Genomic DNA, 22755 nt, shown 5'->3' with positions numbered 1-22755 from the left:
TCGGTCACCCTTGACGAAAGCACTTTTGTGACGGGCGATTTATCGTCATGGAAGTGGACACTTCCGTGATGATAATTTTGGTAATGTCATGGAACACTTCTACGACAGCATAGGTATGACTATCTTGATTCTGTCATAAATTTGTCATGGATGTACATGCATGACAAAAAACGCGACCTACTGTGAAAAACACGTATCATCACAGAAGTGTATTTTTTTTGTAGTGTTGCGGATTCCACTATTAAGAAACATATGGGAAGATTTTTTATGTTCTTATTGTTGCAAATAGGAACTATGTGCCCGTAGAGTTCATTGTTCTTGATATAGATTGCAATCCTTCATGTCTGATTATTCTTGGTAGACCTTTCCTTAGAACGACTGGTGCAATTATTGATATGAAGGAAGGGAATATTAGATTCCAATTTCCGTATTGTATTGTTGTCATCGAGGATAAAAAGATGGGGTTTATATCATATTGCATGAGTTTATCCCTCTACATCATGTCATCTTGCTTAAAGCATTACTCTGTTCTTATGAACTTAATACTCTAGATGCATGCTGGATAGCGGTCGATGTGTGGAGTAATAGTAGTAGATGCAGGCAGGAGTCGGTCTACTTGTCATGGACATGATGCTTATATACATGATCATACCGATATTCTCATAACTATGCTCAATTCTATCAATTGCTCGACAGTAATTCGTTTACCCACCGTAATACTTATGCTATCTTGAGAGAATCCACTAGTGAAACCTATGGCCCCCGGGTCTATTTTCCATCATATTAATCTTCCAACACTTAGCTATTTCTATTTCCGTTTATTTTACTTTGCATCTTTATTTCTCTTTATCATAAAAATACCAAAAATATTATCTTATCATATCTATCAGATCTCACTCTCGTAAGTGACCGTGAAGGGATTGACAACCCCTTTATCGCGTTGGTTGCAAGGTTCTTATTTGTTTGTGTAGGTGCGTGGGACTCGAGCGTGGTCTCCTACCGGATTGATACCTTGGTTCTCAAAAACCGAGGGAAATACTTACGCTACTTTACTGCATCACCCTTTCCTCTTCAAGGGAAAACCAATGCAGTGCTCAAGAGGTAGCAAGAAGGATTTCTGGCACCGTTGCCGGGGAGTCTACGCACAAGTCAAGACATACCAAGTACCCATCACAAACTCTTATCCCTCGCATTACATTATTTGCCATTTGCCTCTCGTTTTCCTCTCCCCCACTTCACCCTTGCCTTTTTATCCACCCTCTTTTCCGTTCGCCTCTTTTTCGCTTGTTTCTTGTTTGCTTGTGTGTTGGATTGCTTGCTTGTCACGATGGCTCAAGACAATACTAAATTGTGTGACTTTGCCAATACCAACAACATTGATTTTCTTAGCACTCCGATTGCTCCTCTTACCGAAGCTGAATCTTGTGAAATTAATGTTGCTTTATTGAATCTTGTCATGAAAGATCAATTTGCCGGCCTTCCTAGTGAAGATGTCGCTACCCATCTTAATATCTTCGTTGATTTATGTGATATGCAAAAGAAGAAAGATGTGGACAATGATATTGTTAAATTGAAGCTATTTCCTTTTTCGCTTAGAGATCGTGCTAAAGCTTGGTTTTCGCCTTTGCCTAAAAATAGTATTGATTCATGGAATACGTGCAAAGACACTTTTATCTCTAAGTATTTTCCTCCCACTAAAATCATCTCTCTTAGAAACGATATCATGAATTTTAAGCAACTTGATCATGAAGATGTTGCACAAGCTTGGGAGAGGATGAAATTAATGATACGTAATTGCCCTACACATGGTTTGAATCTTTGGATGATTATACAAAAAATTTATGCCGGATTGAATTTTGCTTCAAGAAATCTTTTAGATTCGGCCGCGGGAGGCACTTTTATGGAAATCACTTTAGGAGAAGCTACTAAACTTCTAGATAATATTATGGTTAATTATTCTCAATGGCACACCAAAAGATCTACTAATAAAAAAGTGCATGCGATAGAAGAAATTAATGTTTTGAGTGGAAAGATGGATGAACTTATGAAATTATTTGCTACTAAAAGTGTTTCTTCTGATCCTAATGATATGCCTTTGTCTACTTTGATTGAGAATAATAATTAATCTATGGATGTGAATTTTGTTAGTAGGAATAATTTTGGTAACCACGCGTATAGAGGAAACTTTAATCCTAGGCCGTTCCCTAGTAATTCCTCTAATAATTATGGTAATTCCTACAACAATTCTTATGGAAATTTTAATAAGATGCCCTCTGAATTTGAGACTAGTGTTAAGGAGTTTATGAATTCGCAAAAGAATTTCAACGCTTTGCTTGAAGAAAAATTGCTTAAGGTTGATGAATTGGCTAGGAACATTGATAGAATTTATCTTGATGTTGATTCTTTGAAACTTAGATCTATTCCACCTAAGCATGCTATCAATGAGTCTCTCAAAGCCATGAGAATTTCCATTGATGAGTGCAAAGAAAGAACCACTAGGATTCGTGCTAAGAAAGATTGCTTTGTGAAAGCGTGTTCTTCTAGTTTCTATGAGAATAAAGATGAAGATCTAAAAGTTATTGATTTGTCTCATATTAAATCTTTGTTTTGCAATATGAATCTTGATAATGATGGGACTGGATATGAGTCAACTTTAGCTAGAAGGCGTCCCAAAAATTCGGTGTTTTTAGATCTTGATGCAAAAATTGGTAAAAGTGGGATTGAAGAGGTCAAAACTTTAGATATCAATGAACCCACTATTTTGGATTTCAAGGAATTTAATTATGATAATTGCTCTTTGATAGATTGTATTTCCTTGTTGCAATTCGTACTAAATTCTCCTCATGCTTATAGTCAAAATAAAGCTTTTACTAAACATATCATTGATGCTTTGATGCAATCTTATGAAGAAAAACTTGAGTTGGAAGTTTCTATCCCTAGAAAACTTTATGATGAGTGGGAACCTACTATTAAAATTAGAATTCAAGATCATGAATGCTATGCTTTGTGTGATTTGGGTGCTAGTGTTTCCACGATCCCAAAAACTTTGTGTGATTTGCTAGGATTCCGTGAATTTGATGATTGTTCTTTAAACTTGCACCTTGCGGATTCCACTATTAAGAAACCTATGGGAAGAATTAATGATGTTCTTATTGTTGCAAATAGGAACTATGTGCCCGTAGAGTTCATTGTTCTTTACATAGATTGCAATCCTTCATGTCCGATTATTCTTGGTAGACCTTTCCTTAGAACGATTGGTGCAATTATTGATATGAAGGAAGGGAATACTAGATTCCAATTTCCGTATTGTATTGTTGCCATCGAGGATAAAAAGATGGGGTTTACATCATATTGCATGAGTTTATCCCTCTACATCATGTCATCTTTCTTAAAGCATTACTCTGTTCTTATGAACTTAATACTCTAGATGCATGCTGGATAGCGGTTGATGTGTGGATTAATAGTAGTAGATGCAGGCAGGAGTCGGTCTACTTGTCACGGACGTGATGCCTATATACATGATCATACCTAGATATTCTCATAACTATGCTCAATTCTATCAATTGCTCGACAGTAATTCGTTTACCCACCGTAATACTTATGCTATCTTGAGAGAAGCCACTAGTGAAACCTATGGCCCCCGGGTCTATTTTCCATCATATTGATCTTCCAACACTTAGCTATTTCTATTGCCGTTTATTTTACTTTGCATCTTTATTTCTCTTAAACATAAAAATACCAAAAATATTATCTTATCATATCTATCAGATGTCACTCTCGTAAGTGACCGTGAAGGGATTGACAACCCCTTTATCGCGTTGGTTGCGAGGTTCTTATTTGGTTGTGTAGGTGCGTGGGACTCGAGCGTGGTCTCCTACTGGATTGATACCTTGGTTCTCAAAAACTGAGGGAAGTACTTACGCTACTTTACTGCATCACCCTTTCCTCTTCAAGGGAAAACCAACGTAGTGCTCAAGAGGTAGCACAGGAGTTTACAAGCAGTATTAAAATCTTCTAGGTCCATGGTATATGACTTATCATAAAGAACAAATAAAACAGTGTGAGAATTGCGCGAGGATGTAAATTTAAACCTCCTCACAAAGGAATCAGTTAGGTAGTGGTGCTGTAGGCACTTATCTGACACGAAGTCCTCAAGATCAGCATTACGCACATACGCGTCAAATTCATCCTTGATGCCTGCCTGGACCATAAACTCCTCTAACGGCCATTCACAAGGCCGCACTTGAGCTTCCCTCGGTGGTTCATCGTCCGGCTCACGTATCGCGAGCCTTGGTCCTTCCTTTCTTGAGGAACCACCTTGGTACATTTTCCTATGCATTTTTCTTTCTCTGAAAAATTTCTAAAATTTTTGTGACTCAAAATAAAAGTGAACCAAACTCAACAAGATTGATCGCAACTACTCCCACAAGTGTCTAGAGGCTATATCATGCATTAAAACTACTTTGGACCATATAAATTTGTCATGCAAGCTCAAGATCAGGGTCACCTTAGCAGCAAAAATTTGCAATAAATAAAGCACTAGAACAAAAACTAATTGGACCATTGGAGGAGTCACATACCGAAGAACAATCTCTCCAAACAGTTCTGTGAATGGAGCTTTCAGCAAAGAGATCGAAAATGGCAGCAAGACGAGCTAGAACACGGGTTTGAGCTATGGGAGGATTTTTTCTGGAGGAAGACGAAGTGAGTGGGTGCTGGAATAAGTGGAGGGGGTCCACATGGGGCCCACGAGGCAGGGGGCGCGCCCAAGTGGGGCATGTGCCCTCGTGGTTAAATGGTGGGCCCCCTTGGTGTGTTCTCAGTGCCAAAAATTCTTAAATATTCTACAAAAAATCATATTTCATTTTCAGGACGTTTGGAGAACTTTTATTTTCAGGGTATTTTTATTGCAAGGATAATTCAGAAAACAGACAGAAAATACTATTTTGCTTTATTTAATCTATGTAACAGAAAGTAAAAGGAGGGTACAGAGAGTTGTGCTTTCTAACTTCATCCATCTCGTGCTCATCAAAAGGAATCCACTAACAAGGTTGATCAAGTCTTATTAACAAACTCTTTCCGACTCGCATGAAACCGGAGAATTTTCGAATAACACTAGGTTACCTCAACGGGGATATGCATGTCCCCAACAATAAGAATATCACATTTGTTCTTGACAGTAGGAAGAGGGAATTCAAAACCTCCAATAGTAATCATTGAAAATTTTCCAATATAATTGATACTCTAGACTTGAGGTTGTTTCCTCGGAAAGTGTACCATATGCTCATTACCATTAATATGAAAAGTGACATTGCCTTTGTTGCAATCAATAACAGCCTCTGTAGTATTCAAAAAGGGTCTACCAAGGATAATCGACATACTATCGTCCTCGGGAATATCAAGAATAACAAAGTCCATTAAAATAGTAACGTTTGCAACCACAACATGCACATTCTCACAAATAACGATAGGTATAGCAGTTGATTTATCAGCCATTTACAAAGATATTTCAGTAGGCGTCAACTTATTCAAATCAAGTCTACGATATAAAGAGAGAGGCATAACAGTAACACCGGCTCCAAGATCACATAAAGTAGTTTTAACATAGTTTCTTTTAATGGAGCATGGTATAGTTGGTACTCCTGGATCTCCTAGTTTCTTAGGTATTCCACCTTTAAAAGTATAATTGGCAAGCATGGTGGAAATTTCAGCTTCCGGTATCTTTCTTTTATTTGTAACAATATCTTTCATATAGTAAGGGTTCATTTTAAGCATACCAGTCAACGCATACGTAAAAAGATAGGTCTAATCATTTCAGCAAAGCGCTCAAAATCCTCATCATCCTTTTTCTTGGATGGTTTAGGAGGAAAAGGCATGGGTTTCTGAACCCATGGTTCTCTTTCTTTACCGTGCTTCCTAGCAACGAAGTCTCTCTTATCATAACGTTGATTCTTTGATTGTGGGTTATCAAGATCAACATCAGGTTCAATCTCTACATCATTGTTATTGCTAGGTTGAGCATCAACATTAACATCATCATTATCACTAGGTTCATGTTCATTACCAGATTGCATTTCAGCATCAGAAATAGAAATATCATTGAGATTCTCAGGTGTGTCAACAACAGGTTCACTAGAAGCATGCAAAGTCCTATCATTTTTCTTTTTCTTCTTCTTAGAAGGACTAGGTGCATCAACATTAGTTCTCTAAGAGTCTTGCTCTACTCTGTTAGGGTGGCCCTCAGGATACAAAGGTTCCTGAGTCATTCTACCCCCTCTAGTCATAACTCTAACAACATTATCATTTTTCTTATTATTTAATTCATTGATCAAATCATCTTGAGCTTTAAGCACTTGTTCTACCTGAGTGGTAACCATAGAAGCATGTTTAAGTTTAAGGTCACCTTTAACTCTAGACATATAATCACTCATGTGTTCAACCATATAAGCATTATGTTTTAATTGTCTACCAACATAAGCATTGAAGTTTTCTTGCTTAACAATAAAATTATCAAACTCATCCAAGCATTGGCTAGCAGACTTATTACGAGGAATGTCACGTTCATCAAATCTATAGAGAGAATTTACCTTTAGTACCTGTGTCGGGTTATTAAGACCATGTATTTCTTCAATAGGGGGTAAATTCTTAACATCTTCAGCTTTGATACCCTTTTCTTTCATAGATTTCTTTGCTCTAGCATATCTTCAGGACTGAGAAATAGAATACCCCTTTTCTTTGGAGTTGGCTTAGGAGTTGGTTCTGGAAGTGTCCAATCATTATCATTACTCAATATATTATTCTATAGCAATTCAGCTTTCTCAACAGTTCTTTCCCTAAAAACACAACTAGCACAACTATCCAGGTGCTCTCTAGAAGCATCGGTTAGTCCATTATAAAAGATATCAATTATTTCATTTTTCTTGAGACGATGATCAGGCAAAGCATTAATTAATCGGAGAAGCCTCCCCCAAGCTTGTGGGAGACTCTCTTCTTCAATTTGCACAAAATTATATATTTCCCTTAAGGCAGCTTGTTTCTTATGAGCAGGGAAATATTTAGCAGAGAAGTAATAAATCATATCCTCGGGACTACACACCCAACCAGGAGCAAGAGAATTAAACCATACTTTAGCATCACCCTTTAATGAGAACGGAAATAACTTAAGGATATAGTAGTAACGAATTTTTTCCTCATGAGTGAATAGGGTGGCTATATCATTCAATTTAGTAAGATGTGCCACAACAGTTTCAGATTCATAGCCATAAAAAGGATCAAATTCAACCAAAGTAATTAACTCAGGATCGACAGAGAAATTATAATCCTTATCAGAAATACAGATAGGTGAAGTAGAAAAAGAAGGGTCATATTTCATTCTAGCATTCAAAGACTTTTCTTTCAGCTTAGCTAACAGTTTATTAAGATCATATCTATCTTTGCAAGCAAAAAGGTCTCTAGCAGTTTCTTCATCCATAACATAACCCTCAGGCACATCAGGCAACTCATATCTATGGGGAGAATCTTCATCATCACTTTCATCAATATTATCTGTTTCAATAATTTCATTCTCTCTAACCCTAGCAAGTTGTTCATCAAGAAATTCACCTAATGGCACGGTATTATCAAGCATAGAAGTAGTTTCATCATAAGCATCATGCATAACAGAAGTGGCGTCATCAATAGCATGCGACATATCAGAATCTATAACAGGTGTAGGTGTCGCAAATTTACTCATAACAGAAGGTGAATCAAGTGCAGAGCTAGATGGCAGTTCCTTACCTCCCCTCGTAGTTGAGGGAAAAATCTTGGTTCTTTCATCTTTCAAGTTCCTCATAGTAATCAACAGATATAAATCCCAAGTGACTCAAAGAATAGAGCTATGCTCCTCGGCAACGGCGCCAGAAAATAGTCTTGATAACCCACAAGTATAGGGGATCGCAACAGTTTTCGAGGGTAGAGTATTCAACCCAAATTTATTGATTCGACACAAGGGGAGCCAAAGAATATTCTCAAGTATTAGTAGTTGAGTTTTCAATTCAACCACACCTGAAAGACTTAATATCTGCAGCAAAGTATTTAATAGCAAAGTAGTATGGAAGTAACGGTAACGGTGGCAAAAGTAACAGTAGCAGTTTTTGTAGCAATCGTAACAGTGGCAACGAAAAAGTAACTAAGCAAAGATCAATATGTGAAAAGCTCATAGGCAATGGATCAATGATGGATAATTATGTCGGATGCGATTCCTCATGCAACAGTTGTAACATAGGGTGACACAGAACTAGCTCCAGTTCATCAATGTAATGTAGGCATATATTCCGAATATAGTCATACGTGCTTATGGAAAAGAACTTGCATGACATCTTTTGGCCTACCCTCCCGTGGCAGCGGGGTCCTATTGGAAACTAAGGGATATTAAGGCCTCCTTTTAATAGAGTACCGGACCAAAGCATTAACACTTAGTGAATACATGAACTCCTCAAACTACGGTCATCACCGGGGCTAGTCCCGATTATTGTCACTCCGGGGTTGCCGGATCATAACACATAGTAGGTGACTATTGACTTGCAAGATAGGATCAAGAACTCTCATACATTCATGAAAACATAATAGGTTCAGATCTGAAATCATGGTACTCGGGCGCTAGTGACAAGCATTAAGCATAGCAAAGTCATAGCAACATCAATCTTAGAACATAATGGATACTAGGGATCAAACCCTAACAAAACTAACTCGATTACATGGTAAATCTCATCCAACCCATCACCGTCCAGCAAGCCTACGATGGGATTACTCACGCATGGCGGTGAGCATCATGAAATTGGTGATGGAGGATGGTTGATGATGACGACGGCGATGGATTCCCCTCTCTGGAGCCCCGGACGGACTCCAGATCAGCCCTCCCAAGGAAGATTAGGGCTTGGCGGCGGCTCCATATCGTAAAACGCGATGAATCCTTCTCTCTGATTTTTTTTCTCCTCGAACGTGAATATATGGAGTTGGGATTGAGGTCGGTGGAGTCCCAGGGGGCCCATGAGGCAGGGGGCGCGCCCCAGGGGAGCCTGCACCCTCGTGGACAGAGTGTGGGCCCCCTGATGCTGATTCTTTCACCAATATTTTTCATTAATTCCAAAACGTGTCTCCATGGATTTTCAGGTCATTCCAAGAACTTTTATTTCTGCACAAAAATAACACCATGGCAGTTCTGCTGAAAACAGCGTCAGTCCGGGTTAGTTCCATTCAAATCATGCAAGTTAGAGTCCAAAACAAGGGCAAAAGTGTTTGGAAAAGTAGATATGTTGGAGATGTATCAAAGCTCAAGAAGTAGTAGGAAGAATTTCTGGCGCCATTGTCGGGGAGATCTACGCCAAGTCAAGACATACCAAGTACTATCATAAACTCTCATCTCTTGCATTACATTATTTGCCATTCGCCTCTCATTTTCCTCTCCCCCACTTCTAAAACAATTTTCGAAAAGATTTGCCTTTTCTTCGCCCCTCTTCCGTTCGTCTTCTTCATTTGCTTTTTGTGTGCTGGTGTGTTGGATTGCTTGCTTTGTCACGATGGCTCAAGAGAATAACAAATTGTGTGATTTTTCCAACACCAATAATAATGATTTTATCAGTACTCTGATTGCTCTCGCTACTAATGCGGAATCTTGTGAAATTAATGCCGCTTTGCTGAATCTTGTTATGAAAGATCAATTTTTTGGCTTTCCTAGTGAAGATGCCGCATCCCATCTAAACAATTTCGTTGATTTGTGTGATACGCAAAAGAAAAAAGATGTGGATAATGATATTGTTAAATTGAAGCTATTTCCGTTCTCACTTCGAGATCGTGCTAAAACTTGGTTTTCATCTTTGCCTAAAAATAGTATTGATTCATGGAATAAGTGTAAAGATGCTTTTATTTCCAAGTATTTTCCTCCCGCTAAGATCATCTCCCTTAGGAACGATATTATGAATTTTAAGCAACTTGATCATGAACATGTTGCACAATCTTGGTAGAGGATGAAATTGATGATACAAAATTGCCCTACTCATGGTTTGAATTTGTGGATGATTATACAACATTTTTATGCCGGATTGAATTTTGCTTCTAGAAATCTTTTAGATTCGGCCGTGGGAGGCACTTTTATGGAAATTACTTTAGGAGAAGCTACTAAACTCCTAGATAATATTATGGTTAATTATTCTCAATGGCATACCAAAAGATCTTCCACTAATAAAAAAAGTGCATGCGATTGAAAAGATTAATGTTTTGACTGGAAAGATGGATGATCTTATGAAATTATTTGCTAGCAAGAGTGCTTCTATTGATCCTAATGATATGCCTTTGTCTACTTTTATTGAGAATAATAATGAATCTATGGATGCAAATTTTGTTAGTAGGAACAATTTTGGTAACAACGCGTATAGAGGTAATTTTAATCCTAGGCCGTTTCCTAGTAACTCCTCTAATAATTGTGGTAATTCCTACAACAAATCTTATGGAAATTATAACAAGATGCCCTCTGATTTTGAGAATAGTGTTAAAGAATTTATGAGTTCGCAAAAGAATTTCAATGCTCTGATTGAAGAAAAATTGCTTAAGATTGATGATTTGGCTAGGAATGTGGATAGAATTTCTCTTGATGTTGATTCTTTGAAACTTAGATCTATGCCACCCAAGCATGATATCAATGAGTCTCTCAAATCTATGATAATTTCCATTGATAAGTGCAAGGAAAGAACCGCTAAGATGCGTGCTAAGCGAGATTGGTTTGTAAAAATGTGTTCTTCTAGTTTCCGTGAAAATAATGATGAAGATCTTAAAGTGACTGATGTGACTCATATTGAATCTTTGTTTTCCAATATAAATATTTATAAAGATGGTACTGGAGATGAGTCAACTTTAGTTAAAAGGCGTCCCAATGATTCGGAGTTTTTAGATCCTGATGCAAAAATTGATTAAAGTAGGATTGGAGAGGTCAAAACTTTAAATAGCGATGAACCCACTCTTTTGGATTTCAAAGAATTTAATTATGATAATTGTTCTTTAATAGATTGTATTTCCTTGTTGCAATCCATGTTGAATTCTCCTCATGCTTATAATCAAAACAAAGCTTTTACTAAACATCTCGTTGATGCTATGATGCAATCTTTTGAAGAAAAGCTTGAATTGGAAGTTTCTATCCCTAGGAAACTTTATGATGAGTGGGAACCTACTATTAAGATTAATATTAAAGATTATGAGTGCCATGCTTTGTGTGCTTTGGGTGTTAGTGTTTTCACGATTCCAACAACTTTATGTGATGTGCTAGGTTTTCGTGAATTTGATGATTGTTCTTTAAATTTGCATCTTGCGGATTCCACTATTAAGAAACCTATGGTAAGGATTAATGATGTTCTTATGTTTTCAAATAGGACTATGTGCGTGTAGATTTCATTGTTCTTAATATAGATTGCAATCCTACATGTCCTATTATTCTTGGTAGACCTTTCCTTAGAACGATTGGTACAATTATTGATATAAATGAAGGAAACATTAGGTTTCAATTTCCGTTAAGGGCATGGAACACTTTCCAAGAAAGAAACTTAAATTACCTTAAGAATCTATTATGAGAGCCACTTATGGATTGCATACCAAAGATGATAATACCTAGATCTATTCGTGTTTTATGCCTAGCTAAGGGCGTTAAACAATAGCGCTTGTTGGGAGGCAACCCAAATATTTTTTTTTTTGCTTTTTAGGTTCTGTTTTGCAATAAATAATTCATCTAGCCTATGGTTAGATGTGGTTTTGTGTTTTAATTAGTGTTTGTGCCAAGTAAGACCTTTGGGATGGCTTGCGGTGATAGTTGTTTTGATCTTGCTGAGACACAGAAACTTTTGCGCCTAGGAAAATAATTTCATAATTCACAGAAGCATGCTTTTGATTTGATTCTTTTTTAATATGATTGGTACACAAATTTCCTAGGCTGTCCTAATTTTTCAGAATTTTTGGAGTTACAGAAGTATTCGATAGTTACAAATTACTACAGACTGTTATGTTTTTGACAGATTCTGTTTTCTATGTGTTGTTTCCTTATTTTGATGAATCTATGGGTAGTATCGGGGGGTATGATCCATGGAAAAGTTGGAATATATTAGATATTACACCAATATAAATAAATAATGGGTTCACGACAGTACCGAAAGTGGTGATTTATTTTCTTATACAAACGGAACTTATGAGAGTTTCTGTTGAGTTTTGTGTTGTGAAGTTTTCAAGTTTTGGGTAAGGATTTGATGGACTATGGAATAAGGAGTGGCAAGATCCTAAGCTTGGGGATGCCCAAGGCACCCCAAGGTAATATTCAAGGACAACCAAGAGCCTAGGATTGGGGATGCCCCGGAAGGCATCCCCTCTTTCGTCTTCGTCTATCGGTAACTTTACTTGAGGCTATGTTTTTATTCACCACATGATATGTGTTTTTCTTGGAGCGTCTTATATTATTTGAGTCTTTTCTTTTTAGTTTGACACAATCATCCTTGCTGTACACACCTTTTGAGAGAGACACAGATGAATCGTTATTTATTAGAATACTCTATGTGCTTCACTTATATCTTTTGAGCTAGGCAATTTTGCTCTAGTGCTTCACTTAGATCTTTTCAGAGCACGACGGTGGTTTTATTTTATAGAAATTAATGAACTCTCATTCTTCAATTATATTATTTTGAGAGTCTTTAAACAACATGGTAATTTGCTTTGGTTATAAATTTAGTCCTAATATGATAGGCATCTAAGAGGGATATAATAAAAACTTTCATATATAGTGCATTGAATACTAGGAGAAGTTTGATTCCTTATGCTTGTTTTGAGATATGAAGATTGTGATATTAGAGTCATGCTAGTGAGTAATTGTGAATTTTAGAAATACTTGTTTTAAGGTTTGTGAGTCCCGTAGCATGCACGTATGGTGAACCGTTATGTGATGAAGTCGGGGTATGAGATATTTTCTGATTGTCATCCTTTGTGTGGAGTGATACGTCTCCAACGTATCTACTTTTCCAAACACTTTTGCCCTTGTTTTGGACTCTAACTTGCATGATTTGAATGGAACTAACCCGGACTGACGCTGTTTTCAGCAGAACTGCCATGGTGTTATTTTTGTGCAGAAATAAAAGTTCTCAGAATGACCTGAAAATCCATGCAGACATGTTTTGGAATTTATAAAAAATATTGGCGAAAGAATCAGGGGGCCCACACCCTGTCCACGAGGGTGCAGGGCGCGCCCCCTGCCTCATGGGCCCCCTGGGACTCCACCGACCTCAACCCGGACTCCATATATTCACGTTCGGGGAGAAAAATCAGAGAGAAGGATTAATCGCGTTCTATGATACGGAGCCGCCGCCAAGCCCTAATCTCTCTCGGGAGGGCTGATCTGGAGTCCGTTTGGGGCTCCAGAGAGGGGAATCCGTCGCCGTTGTCATCATCAACCATCCTCCATCACCAATTTCATGATGCTCACCGCCGTGCGTGAGTAATCCCATCGTAGGCTTGCTGGACGGTGATGGGTTGGATGATATTTACCATGTAATCGAGTTGGTTTTGTTAGGGTTTGATCCCTAGTATCCATTATGTTCTAAGATTGATGTTGCTATGACTTTGCTATGCTTAATGCTTGTCACTAGGGCCCAAGTGCCTTGATTTCAGATATGAACCTATTATGTTTTCATGAATATATGAGAGTTCTTGATTCTATCTTGCAAGTCAATAGTCACCTACTATGTGTTATGATCTGGCAACCCCGAAGTGACAATAATCGGGACCACTCCCGGTGATAACCATAGTTTGAGGAGTTCATGTATTCACTAAGTGTTAATGCTTTGGTCCGGTACTCTATTAAATGGAGGCCTTAATATCCCTTAGTTTCCAATAGGACCCCGCTGCCACGGGAGGGTAGGACAAAAGATGTCATGCAAGTTCTTTTCCATAAGCACGTATGACTATATTCGAAATACTGCCTACATTACATTGATGAACTGGAGCTAGTTCTGTGTCACCCTATGTTATAACTGTTGCATGAGGAATCGCATCCAACATAATTATCCATCACTGATCCATTGCCTACGAGCTTTTCACATATTGATCTTTGCTTAGTTACTTTTCCGTTACCACTGTTACGATTGCTACAAAAACTGCTATTGTTACTTTTGCCACCGTTACCGTTACATCCATACTACTTTGCTACTAAATACTTTGCTGCAGATATTAAGTCTTTCAGGTGTGGTTGAATTGACAACTCAACTACTAATACTTGAGAATATTCTTTGGCTCCCCTTGTGTCGAATCAATAAATTTGGGTTGAATACTCTACCCTCAAAAACTGTTGCGATCCCCTATACTTGTGGGTTATCATGGATGTCGGGATCGTGCGATAGTTAACTCCTACCAACCCTTCCCCTAGGAGCATGCACGTAGTACTTTGTTTCAATGACTAATAGATTTTGCAATAAGTATGTGAGTTCTTTATGACTAATGTTGAGTCCATGGATTATACGCACTCTCACCCTTCCACCATTGCTAGCCTCTCTAGTACCACGCAACATTCGCTGGTACCATACACCCACCATATACCTTCCTCAAAACAGCCACCATACCTACCTATTATGGCATTTCCATAGCCATTCCGATATATATTTCCATGCAACTTTCCACCGTTCCATTTGTTATGACACGCATCATCATTGTCATATTGATTTGCATGATCATGTAGTTGACATCGTATTTGTGGCAAAGCCACCGTTCATAATTCTTTCATACATGTCACTCTTGATTCATTGCACATCCCGGTACACCGGCGGAGGCATTCACATAGAGTCATATTTTGTTCAAAGTATCGAGTTGTAATTCTTGAGTTGTAAGTAAATAAAAGTGTGATGATCTTTATTATTAGAGCCACCCATGTGAGGAAATGATGATGGAGACTATGATTCCCCCACAAGTCGGGATGAGACTCCAGACGAAAAAAAAGAGGCAAAAAAATGAGAGAAGGCCCAAATAAAAAAATGAGAGAAAAGAGAGAAGGGGCAATGCTACTATCCTTTTACCACACTTGTGCTTCAAAGTAGCCCCATGATCTTCATGATAGAGAGTCTCCTATATTGTCACTTTCATATACTAGTGGGAATTTTCATTATAGAACTTGGCTTGTATATTCCAATGATGAGCTTCCTCAAATTGCCCTAGGTCTTCGTGAGCAAGTGAGTTGGATGCACACCCACTTAGTTTTCTTTTTGAGCTTTCATAAACTTATAGCTCTAGTGCATCCGTTGCATGGCAATCTCTACTCACTCACATTTATATCTATTGATGGGCATCTCCATAGCTCGTTGATACGCCTAGTTGATGTGAGACTATCTCCCTCTTTGTGTCTTCTCCACAACCACCATTCTATTCCACCTATAGTGTTATGTCCATGGCTCATGCTCATGTATTGCGTGAAAGTTGGAAAAGTTTGAGAATACTAAAGTATGGAACAATTGCTTGGCTAAAACCGGGGTTGTGCATGATTTGAATATTTTGTGTGATGAAGATGGAGCATAGCCAGACTATATGATTTTGTAGGGATAAGCTTTCTTTGGCCATGTTATTTTGAGAAGACATAATTGCCTTGTTAGTATGCTTGAGGTATTATTGTTTTTATGTCAATATTAAACTTTTGTTTTGAATCTTATGGATTTGAACATTCATGCCAAAAAGGAGAAAGAAATTCTCACATCAACTAGGCAAATCAATAGGCTATGGAGATGCCTATCAATTGATATCAATGTGAGTGAGTAGGGATTACCATGCAACGGATGCACTAGAGCTATAAGTGTATGAAAGCTCAAAAGAAAACTAAGTGGGTGTGCATCCAACTCACTTGCTCACGAAGACCTAGGGCAATTTTGAGGAAGCCCATCATTGTAATATACAAGCCAAGTTCTATAATAAAAAAATTCCCACTAGTAATATATGAAAGTGACAAAATAGGAGACTCTCTATCATGAAGAACATGGTGCTATTTCGAAGCACAATTATGGCCAAAGGATAGTAACATTGTCCCTTCTCTCTTTTTCTCTCATTTATATTTTATTTTTTTCTCTCGTTTTTTATTTTGGGGCTCTTTGGCCTCTTTTTATATTTTTTTATTGGGCTCTTTGGCCTCTTTTTATTTATTTAAGTCCGGAGTCTCATCCCAACTTGTGAGGGAATCATAGTCTCCATCATCCTTTCCTCACATGGGACAATGCTCTAATAATGATGATCATCACACTTTTATTTACACACAACTCAAGAATTACAACTTGATACTAGAACAAAGATATGAATCTATATGAATGCCTCTGACGGTGTACCGGGATCTGCAATGATCTAGCGTGACATGTATAAAAATACGAATGGTGGCCAAGCCACTAATACTATGTCAACTATATGATCACGCAAAGAAATATGACAATGATGGTATATGTCATAATAAAAGGAACGGTGGAAGTTGCATGGCAATATATCTCGGAATGGCTATGGAAATGCCATGATAGGTAGGTATGGTGGCTGTTTTTAGGAAGGGTATATGGTGGGTTTAATGCACCAGCAAAGTTGCGCGGTACTAGAGAGGCTAGCAATGGTGGAAGGGTGAGAGCGCGTATAATCTATGGACTCAACATTAGTCATAAAGAACTCACAAAATTATAGCAAAAATTTATTAGCCATCGAAGCAAAGTACTAATACACATGCTCCTAGGGGAGAGGTTGGTAGGAATTAACCATCGCGCACTCCCGACCTCCACACAAAGAAAGACAATCAAGGATAAATTGTGCTCTAACTTCATCACATAACGAGAGACCATATGTGCATGCTACGGGAATCACAACCCTTAACGCAAATATTCTTACTAAACCACAATTACTCACTAGCATGACTCTAATATCACCATCTTTATATCTCAAAACAAATGTGAGCAATCGAATTTCTCATATATTCAATGATCTTCATGAAAGCTTTTATTATATCCCTCTTGAATACCCATCATATTAGGACCAAATTCATAACCCAAGCAAATTGCCATACTATTTTTAAGACTCTCAAAATAATATAATTTAAGCATGAGAGTTCATCAATTTCTAAAAAATAAAACCACCGCCGTGCTCTAAAAAGATATAAGTGAAGTACTAGAGCAACTGCCTAGCTCAAAAGGTATAGGTGAAGCACAAGAGTAAATGACAAACTACTCCAAAAAGATAAAAGTGAAGATCAATGAATAGTCAAATTATTTAGTAGGTATGTGAAGACTTTCTCTCATAAAAGAATAGATCTTAAGTATCTTATTCAAAGAGCAAGCAAAAGAAAATAAAATGACATTCCAAGGATAGCATATATCATGTGAAGAAGCACAAACTTAGGCTCAACCAAAACTGACCGATCATTATTGAAGAAGAAATGTGGGATGCCAACTGGGGCATCCCCAAGCTTAGATGCTTGAGACTTATTGAAATATTAATTGCGGATGCCTTGGGAATCCCCAAGCTTGAGCTCTTGTGTCTCCTTAATTCCTCTCATTTCACGGTTTCCCTAAATCTTAAAAAACTTCATCCACACAAAACTCAACAAGAACTCGTGAGATAACTTAGTATAAATCAATGCAAAACCATATCATTATATACTATATAAAATCACTAAAATTATAATTGACATTGCATACTAAATGCCTCCGCATATTTAATACTCCCATCCTCAAATAGAATCATTAAACAAGCAAACATATGCAAACAATGCAATCATAACAGCAATCTATCTAAACAGAACAGTTTGTAAAGGATTAAGGAAGATCCATACTTATTTAACTAAAAGAATTCTGAACATATACCACACTGTAGAGAATTTATCATTGCATGTTGTGTCAAAATTTCAAGCTTTTATCACATTCTGACATTTCTAGGGAATTTTTGCAATAGCGACAAACTTTCTGTTTTGAAATAGCAACTCATATACTTGCAAATTGTGCATGGTGAAATAAAAGATACAAAACCTTATTCTAAATAACATCAACCAAATATGAACAAAAGAAAATTATGCTCCAAGCACAACACATATCATGTGACGAATAAAAATATAGCTTCAAGTGAGGTTACCTATAATGTTAGAGACGAAAGAGGGGATGCCTTCCAGGGCATCCCCAAGCTTAGTTGCTTTGGATCTTCCTTGAATAATATCTTGGGGGTGCCATGGGAATCCCCAGGCTTAGGGACTTGTCACTCACTATTCTCCTCATATCGATATCTCACCCAAAACTTGAAAACTTCAATCACACAAAACTTAACGGAACTTCGTGAGATGTGTTAGTATGATAAAGAGCAAATCATTCAATTTGATACTGTCAAGACAAGATTCATAATTTTTATCACACAATGCCTACTGTACCTTATCATTTCCACAATTTATATTAAGCAATATAAGCCATAGAAACTAGGAAACAAGCAAACTATGCATTGAAAATAGAATCTGTCAAAAACAAAACAGTCTGTACTAATCTGAACGAAGACCATACTTCTGCTACTCCAAAAATTCTGAAAAAATGGGACAACGTAGAGAATTTGTATACCAATCATCTGCAAAAACTTCAGATCAAAAGCACGTTCCAGTGAATTTTGACAATTACTGGACTGAGCGCAAAAGTTTTTGTTTTTGCACAGAATCAAGTCAATTGTCATCCACACTATCCCAAAGGCTTTACTTGGCACTTTATTGAAACAAAAGCAATAAAACATGATTACTACAGTAGACTAATCATGTGAACACACAAAAACAGTAAGTATAACTGTTGGGTTGTCTCCCAACATGCGCTTTTCTTTAATGCCTTTTTAGCTAGGCATGATGATTTCAATGATGCTCGCATAGAAGTAAAGAATTGAAACACAAATAGAGCATCATGATGCATATGAATAGCACATTTAAGTCTAACCCACTTCCTACGCATCGGGATTTTGTGAGCAAACAATTTATGGGAACAAGAATCAACTAGCCTAGGAAGGTAAAACAAGCAAAACTTCGAAGCTTTCAACACATAGAGAGGAAACTTGATATTATTGAAATATGTAAAAGCATATGTTCCTCTCTCAAAATAATTTTAAGTGGCATCATGAATGAATTCAACAATAGAATTATCACATAAATCATTCTTTTCATGATCCACAAGCATAGAAATTTTATTACTCTCCACATAAACAAATTTCTTCCCATTCATAATATGGGAGAAAATTCAATGAAATAACCAACATGTGATACTTGATTTATATAATCAATTTGAGAATTAAAATCATGATGACAAATTTCATGGATATCATTACTCTTTATTGCATACATATCATCACAATAATCATCATAGATAGCAACTTTGTTCTCATAGTCAACGGAAACCTCTTCCAAAATAGTGGATTCATCACTAAATAAAGTCATGACCTCTCCAAATCCACTTTTATCAATATTGTGAAAAGATTCAACGCCCTCCAAAATAGTGGGCACATTAACTAGATTTGACACTCTTCCAAACCCACTTTCATCAATATAATCATCATAAATAGGGGGCATGTTTTCATCATAATAAATGTTCTCATCAAAACTTGGGGGACTAAAAATATCATCTTCATCAAACATAGCATCCCCAGGCTTGTAGATTTGCATATCATTAGCATCATGGATATTCAAAGAATTCATACTAACAACATTGCAATCATTCTCATCATTCAAAGATTTTAGGCCAAACATTTTATTGACTTCTTCTTCTAACACTTTGGCACAATTTTCCTTTTCATCATTTTCACGAAAGACATTATAAAGATGAAGCATATGAGGCAACCTCAATTCCATTTTTTTGTAGTTTTATTTTATAAACTAAACTAGTGATAAAACAACAAACTAAAAGATTCAATTGCAAGATCTAAAGATATACCTTCAAGCACTCACCTCCCCGGCAACGGCGCCAGAAAATAGCTTGATGTCTACTACGCAACCTTCTCTTGTAGACTCATGTTGGGCCTCCAAGTGCCGAGTTTTGTAGGACGGTAGAAAATTTCCCTCAAGTGGATGACCTAAGGTTTATCAATCCGTGGGGAGCGTAGGATGAAGATGGTCTCTCTCAAACAACCCTGCAACCGAATAACAAAGAGTCTCTTGTGTCCCCAACACACCCCAATACAATGGTAAATTGTATAGGTGCACTAGTGCGGCGAAGAGATGGTGATACAAGTGTAGTATGGATGGTAGAAATATATTTTTATAATCTGAATAAATAAAAACAGCAAGGTAACTAGTAACAAAAGTGAGCAAAAACAGTATTGCAATGCTTGAAAACAAGGCCTAGGGTTCATACTTTCAATAGTGCAAAATCTCTCAACAATGATAGCATAATTGGATCACGCATTCCTATGCGGGGGGAAGGCATGCTTCGGCGGCAGGGGCGGAGATCTAGGTGTTGTCGCCAGCCGGCTGCTTCTTTGCTTCAGGGCAGCTCTTGGGGAGGAGCTGCTTCTTCTTCGCAGGGGTAACCTCACGGGGCGTGGCGACGTTCTCGTCGTCGGAGTTGTCAGCTACAGTGGCCCGGTAGGCGTGCTTGAGGGAGCAGACCGCATCCTTCTCGTCGCAAGACACGGTGATGACACCGCTATAGCTGGGCATCTTGAGGACATTGTAGCCATGGTGGGTCGCTGCCATGAACTTGGCGAGCGTGGGGTATCCCGGGATGGAGTTGTACGGGAGGCCAATGTGGGCCATGTCGAAGTCGATGAGCTCAGTGTGGTAGTTGTCGCGGGTGCCGAAGGTGACCGAGAGGCACACCTGCCCCAGGGGAGTGGTCGACCCGTCCGTGACCCCGGAAGGGCCTAGTCGGCATCAGCTGGTCGTAGGGCACTTGGAGTGTCTCGAAGGTCGCGATGGAGATCACGTTGAGGCTGGCTCCTCCGTCGATGAGGGTCTTGGTAACCATGATGTTGCTGATGGTTGGAGTGCACATCATGGGGAGCGTGCTGGCGGTGGCCGAGCAGCCGAGGTGGTCCTTGGAGTCAAAGGTGATGGCGTACTGCGACCACTTGAGGGGCCACACAGCCTCGAGCCTCGGGAGGGCGACATTCAGCTCGCGGGAGGACTGCTTGAAGAGGCGGTTGGACGCGGGAGCCTGAGCTCCGTCGAGGATGCATGCTATCGCACGAGGCCCCTGGTAGCCCCCAGCCACCTCATCATGTTGGTTGTTATCGTTCCTTCTGGGCGGTGGCAGTAGCGGCAGAAAGGTTGCGTTGTCCTGAGGGTGTGCCTTGCGAGGCTGATCGCGCTAGGGGCCGTCGCAAGGCTGGTCGCACCAGCCACCCTCCTGAGGCTGGTCGTGCTAGCCCTGGCATGGGTTACCATTGCGGTTGTCCCATCGTCGGCCACTGCGGCCAGCATCGCGATCGTTGCGGTCAGGGTGCTGACCCAAACGCTCATCGCAGGTCACCTTGAGCTCCTGGCAGTCATTGGTGTTGTGCATGCGCATGTTGTGGTGGACGCAGAACACGCGACTACTCCCTTCAGCTTCGCCACGGTCGCGGTCGCGCTTCTGCTAGGCTCGACCACCAGCACGGTAGGGCCCTTGCACTTGATCTCCTTGCCCTTGGTCTTGCTGTCATCGAGCGCTACGTCGGGGTCGTTACAGAGGAAGAGGCGACCTTCTTCGGCCTTGGCGCACTTGTCCGTGAGGTTGAACTGCTCCAGCGCCGTGCTCAGGGTATAGTTGATGGCGAGCTTCTCGCACATGCGGAGCTGCGGACATCCTTGATGTCGTTGGTGAACGCCATGATGATGGCCTCATCCGAGGCGCATGGGATCTTGTGACGCACCTGGCTGAAGCGCTGGATGTATCTGCGGAGGGTTTCGCTAGGGCACTTGTCGGTGTCAAAACTGGCAGACCTCGGGGTAGGGGGTCCCGAGCTGTGGATCTTGCATCGATGGGTAACAGGAGACAAAGGAGACGGTGCTTACCCAGGTTCAGGCCCTCTTGGTGGAGGTAAAACTCTACCTCCTGCTCTTGTTTATATTGATGATGATGTATCGAGTACAGAGTTGTTCTACCTCGAGATCATAGGTTGTGTATGATTCTAATGATCTAGCCTATCTCTATCGACTATCCTGGCCCCGGCTTATATAATGTACCAAAGGCCTAGGATAACAAGAGTCCTAGTCGGCTACGTCAATGGAGATGAGTCCTTGTCTTGATCACCAAGTCTTGTGGAATCTTCCTCGTATAGGTCATCGGTTGTCCGAAGAAGCCCATTAGTGAACTTCCATGGGGGTCCTCGGCCCGACCCACTGATGTCTACTACGCAATTTTATTCTTGTAGACTCGTGTTGGGCCTCCAAGCGCAGAGTTTTATAGGACAGTAGCAATTTTCCCTCAAGTGGATGACCTAAGGTTTATCAATCCGTGGGAGGCGTAGGGTGAATATGGTCTCTCTCAAACAACCCTGCAACCAAATAACAAAGAATCTCTTGTGTCCCCGACACACCAAATACAATGGTAATTTGTAGGTGCACTAGTTCGGCGAAGAGATGGTGATACAAGTGTAGTAATGATAGTAGATATTGATTTTTGTAATAGGAACAATAAAAAACAGCAAGGTAGCAATTGATAAAACGGAGCACAAATGGTATTGCAATGCTTGAAAATGAGGCCTAGGGTCCGTACTTTCACTAGTGCAATCTCTAAAGAATGCTAATATAATTGGATC

Source organism: Triticum aestivum, chromosome 1D (genome assembly GCF_018294505.1).
Source record: "Triticum aestivum cultivar Chinese Spring chromosome 1D, IWGSC CS RefSeq v2.1, whole genome shotgun sequence".
Lineage (NCBI taxonomy): Eukaryota > Viridiplantae > Streptophyta > Magnoliopsida > Poales > Poaceae > Triticum > Triticum aestivum.
The sequence above is the reverse complement of the archived record's forward strand: the minus strand, read 5'-3'. Positions refer to the sequence as shown.